We start from the raw sequence: 5794 nt of genomic DNA, 5'->3' as shown, positions 1-5794 counted from the left end.
TGCAAGGTTTATTTATTCATACTTCCCTGCCCTGTCTTACCTTCTGCTATGATAACATAGTAAAATCCTACAGTGTGTGTTTGTGTGTACGACCCATGCAAGTCTTTTTGACTCAGTATCCGCATATTTCTCCTCTAACAAGATTTACTAGTGTCCAAATTGTCCCTTATTTCTTCCACTTAAGCAAATTTTTGGCAGTTTTCTGTATCACTATAATTTCAAGTGTACTTGCAGCTTGTTTCCCTCCTCTAAATGATACTTCACTCGTTGCAACAAAAAACACATTGCACCAGAGGACTAATTAGAAAAGGATTAATTACCATTATCATTTCTTCCTGTTTCCTGCAATTACTTTAATTGTGGTTTTCTCGCATCCAAATGCAATACAATCAAATGGTGGATTTTGTCACATTATCTGCACCAAGGTGTTGTGTGTTATCCATCTCAGTAAGAAAAGTATTGTTGCCAAAGCAAACGCTCTCTATTAATGTCATGGATACCCAGAAGGTAAACATGTAATGTGATTTGGGATAGCACAAAGATTTTTTTCTGAAGCTGAAACTTCACCGCTGTGAGTCAGCCCACATGACTGATGGTATCATGCAAAGAAAGCAATTACTTGTTTTCCTGACCCCACACTAAATACTGGGGACATTAAGAACCTATGTCACATGTGCACAGGTGTTTATTAAAGATAACGATGAGCTCATAAAGAATGCAAATAGTTTCACAAATAAAAAAATGCACCCAGTTCAGGACTCATACACAATGCTGCTATACCAAATGGTCTTGTTGACAGTAAATGAGCTTATAGGAACAGTGAGGAATGGCATCACATGTGAGTTGCAAACTTAGCACAATGATGTCAAGCGACAAAGTCCACAAACAGGAACTGCACTGGGTTACTGTTGTTAACCACAATATTGACATTTATAAAAAGGAAATTCCAACACAACTCAGGACAAACAGAATCAGATTGTTCAGTTGAGTCTTTGACTCACTGAAAGTGCAAATTACAAAATGTACTTCTTAACAAGAAGTGGAGGACTTCACTGCAGCTGATCTATTTCCACACTTCCTCCCCACAAGCCACATAAAGTGAAGTCTCACCGTCCACGTAGCTCACTGAGTGTCAGAAGTAAAATCCATCAACTAAACAGACATTTTTTCAACACACTTTAATCTTTTCATAGACTCAGAAGTCAAATAAAACCCCTACAGCACTTTCTAATCTGAGAAGCATTTACTAATGTAAAGCAGCGTAAAGAAATGAACGTTATCAGGAAATATATGAGAAGCTCGAGAAGCAGTGCTCACAAAGTGCAGATATTTTAAAACCAGAAAAGGTTCTGGATACATTTTGCAAAAAAAGAAAGGAAAAAACAAGATGAATAGAACAAGTTTTGTGAAGAAAGACCTTTTTTCAGGTATTTATTATTTCTAATATTATATTTAAATGTGTCCTTCAAATATGAAATGTAGACAGTACAGTAGAGAGGTTTTAAGGTTGTAGATACAGTTTGTATATGAGGGTTTTCAATAGCTTTTGGCAATGTTGACTGACCACTTCAAGTGTGCCTGCAGGTTTATTAAAGAACATTAATTATTTTTAACAGTGTGTGGTGAACATCAGCATCCATGTTAAGAAGTATAACATGTCTCATCCTGAACAGTATCTTCCCTTTGCATGTGTGTACAAATACACAAAGATATACACATGCATTATGGTGTCTTTTCAGAGTCATGCATGTATTACCTGCCATTTTAAGGAAGTGCTTGTGCTGACAGTGTGGTGTGTTATCTTACTATCTTGAATCGCTGCCCACATCTCTAATTTTTCAAGTGATTTAAATGAGTCTGTTGTGCTTTTATAGTCTGCGGCTGATGAAACAACCAAAGCTAATGAGAGCTTTGCAGAAGTGAGAGTCTCAGTCTGGTTATCAGCCTGGTGTCTCACCACAATCTGAACAATCTGTCAGATCATTTGAGGATAAATAAACTGTCATGCAGCTTCAGTATAGATCAAACTTAGATTACAGCGTATGAAGCATCTGCAGCTTTTGAATATACACAAATGAGTGGAAGGAAGTGATTTAGATCACCCAGTCACTCCTTCAAACACACAAACACATAAACAAACACATACAGCACACATCTGTGTACTTCCTCAATTTGAATCCAAACTGAACTCCAACCTCAATCCCAAACTGTGAAACCAAAATTGTTTTGTGTGGATGAAAACAACTTAAGTGATTTTGTCATCACAGAGGTAGAACTGAAATTATGCATTCACGTCGACGTACACACACACACGCACACTCTTCAGTGAGACCACACACACGGTGAGATTGACTATTTGTTTTTAGGGATGTTGATGATCTGAAAGACTGAACTAAGATGATCCAGAGACTGAAACAAGCCAGCTCACACACTATTTATTGTCTGAAATCATCTGCAGACATGTTTTGCACATCATGTCAGATTTACAGTCTGGTGGAACACAACAGTCTGGAAAAATACAGAGGCAAGAGCAAAATGGTTTAGATACAAATAATTTTCAACATTCAGTAATAAATTTCACTGCAACGTCACACGATAAGTTCAGGCTTCAACAGTTTCTCAACAATTTGGTCTTATTAATGTCACAGTTTTTAAAATGACACTTTCTTCTGTGGCATTTTCGGGTGTGGAAAAGTTAAACACACATTGTTGCTCATCAACAAAAATAGCAGCGCTTCCTCAAACAGCCAAAGTCACACAAGTAAAAAAAAAAAAGGTCTATGTCATTCAAAAGATGGTTTAAAAATGACAATACGGGGCCTTTGTGGAGTTGAAGTGACAAAAATAGTGTTTCATTATGTCTGCAGCAACGCACATTATCAGCTTTACATCATTAGTTAATGATATCTTACAGCTGTCATGAGAAAATAAGGTTTTATTACACATTTATTTATTACAAATGTGAATTTATGACAAGCGTTGTTACATTTAGAGCTCTTGTAAACATATGTTGTTGCATCACAGTTATAAATGAGGAAACAGTAACCCATACAATTATTGGTTTGACATCTAATTGCAAAATCTTTGTCTGGCAATTTCTCTTGTCATTCTAACTGATGCTGTCACCATGAGCAGTGTGTACTCCTGTGAACTAAAGTCAAATTATAGCCATGAAAAAAGAGGAAACTAGTGTAGAGAAAATGCTGACATCATGGTATGCAGTTACAAAATGTGGATGTCTGGCAGGAAACATGTCACATGTTGGACACTCAGAGCTGCCAGGGCTTAAATTATCATTACACTAGCTGTCTGCAATGTTACCCAGTCACGAGGTCAGCCCTGGACTTTTAATGCAGTTGTCAGTCCAGCCTCTAAATTACGACACCAAGATTTACTAGTGAGCTAATGCATGTTGTCATACGGCTAATATAAGTTCCCAATATATGTATGTGTGTGTGTGTGAGAGGGAAACTGAGACAGAAAGTCAAAGAGAGAGAGAGATAATTAGCCAAGATGAGCTCTTGCCCTCAGATATAGATCTCAAAGTGATCATTGTAATTTAAGGGTTGGTAATTGTGGGGCAGAGGGTTAAAGAACAATAGCACCCTGCAAGTCAAGGACAAGAGAGACAAAGCAGTCTTGGCTCATTTGGTTTAATAAGGTTCCACAAAGACAAACCCAATGAATCACTTAAACCTCTGGTTACATTTTACAGACAAAGACAATGTTTAAGTTCTAAAAAACACTTTTTTCTTTTCCCTCTCTGCCATCTTATAAACTATTAGAAGGATAGCAACGTCTCTGCATTTGAAGCACAACTAACATGTCCTTTAGCTTTTTCATAAAAGCTAATTAACGCATGTAAAATACTGCAAAGGGTTTCAGAATCTAACATGCTAGTGTTGAAAGTGTTGGTGGTTGCCTTTTAGGAGAAAGCTGTTGCGCAAATGATGAAGTAAAACAAAAAGGAACTCGAGGTATTTCTTCTTCCTTCTCAGAACCTTTGACCCAAGTGGTATCAATATCAGACACTGTTTTATCTGCTACAAAACTACGTTGTGCTTTTGCTCATCTGTTTGGGAGAGGATTAGCTGCTGGATTCATTGATATGAATCTTCTCTCTGGTTTTTTTGGCAGTGAGCAGAGTTTTCTCTCTCTGTGCTGCACATGGCAGATGAGATCTGAAATGGTACCAAAGACAAACAATGAAAACGAGAGGCTGTACCGCACCAAAGTATTTATTGCAATGTTTCAACCTGCTAGGTCTGTGTCAGACCAGGCAGTCATGTGACCACGAAACAAGCTATATATATACAGGCAAGTGACAACTCCGCCTACAATTTAGGAGATCACATGATACAAAATGTGTTTGTCTGACAGAGACCTTGCAGGTTGAAACAATTCAATAAATAAATATAACTTCTCTTTTTCCTTGTTGCTGTTTTTTATCCTGCATCTGAAGGCAGCTAGGGTTGGATGTACACACTATCCAAGTTTTTTGTACTATGCATGCATGGAAAGTAATATATAACCAGGGAAAACTACGATATTTACTTGTCATATTTAAGTGTCTCTTGGGATAATTTTGCAGGTGTAATTGACGATAATATTTGACTTGGTTTGAGGGATTGTTGCTACAGATTGTGATGAATGGCACACACAGCCATTTAAAACATGTACAGTGCTTCTGCAGTTCATTTATCTCCTCCTGACTTGTCCCTCTAGGAGTACATTTTTCACTAAATTGCTTAACAACCCTATTTTTGCTCTTTTATAAAATATAGGTATCTCTCCCCCTCTCTCTCTGCTCTTGATTTAGCTGTTTTGCTGCCTGTAATATGCTCCAAATTACATTTCACTTCTGCAAACTGATGGCAACATTTTAACCATTAGGTCTCATTGGTAGCAGTGTCTTTCCTAATTTTGAAACCTGGAACTTTTCCTAACAAATAACACCAAGAACATGAGGGCACCCTGGGTTGTGACCCAGTCAGTGTTCCCGTATAATCTAATATAGACAACCTCTTTATTATATTAGCATCTGATACACACATTTACACAGACACAACACACACACACACACACACACACATGCAGTCCCACGTGCCCTACTGTCCATTGATTTGGTAACTGTAGGTCAAAGGCTGTCAATAGATTCATCCACAGGGGGATCATAAGCAGATGTCATGCAGCAGATGTCCGTCCTGATGTTGTGCTTCCCATGAACCCTGCACAGACTCCTACATGAAGCATATTGTCTTCATTGTCTTCATCACTATTACACAGTGTGATGCAAGATGACTATTGACAAGTAACACGGATCACGAGCCAAAAATCAAATCCTCAGCATCACTATCACACGGAACTACACTCGACTCAGTTTCATCTTAATAATCTGTTAAGCAGTGATGTTTCTGAACAATGAACCTGTACAGTAAGAGGTGTGTGTGTGTGTGTGTGGTAACTTTAATAGAGGTCAGACCACCAGTAGTCCGTGTCAGCTGCTCTATTTGATGACTGTGGTCGACTGCAGTCTGTGGGTGGCAGTGGACAAAGAGGGTGGTTAGCTGGTCAGCACAGTGTGTGTGTGTGTGTGTGTGTGTTTGTGTGTGTCTGTGTGTGTCTATGTGTGTTAATGTTAACGTTAATATTGATATTTTTATGTTTTGCCTGACCTTGTCCAAGTCTTCCCAGAACAGATGAGTCAACCAGTCAGTCTGGCTCTATATTATCATTAAATAGCTCACAGTTTTGATTTAATTTAAGCAAATACAGCTTGAAAACAGAGATGTTC

Source organism: Thunnus thynnus, chromosome 2 (assembly GCF_963924715.1).
Source record: "Thunnus thynnus chromosome 2, fThuThy2.1, whole genome shotgun sequence".
NCBI classification, from domain to species: domain Eukaryota; kingdom Metazoa; phylum Chordata; class Actinopteri; order Scombriformes; family Scombridae; genus Thunnus; species Thunnus thynnus.
Note: the sequence above shows the minus strand (reverse complement) of the source record.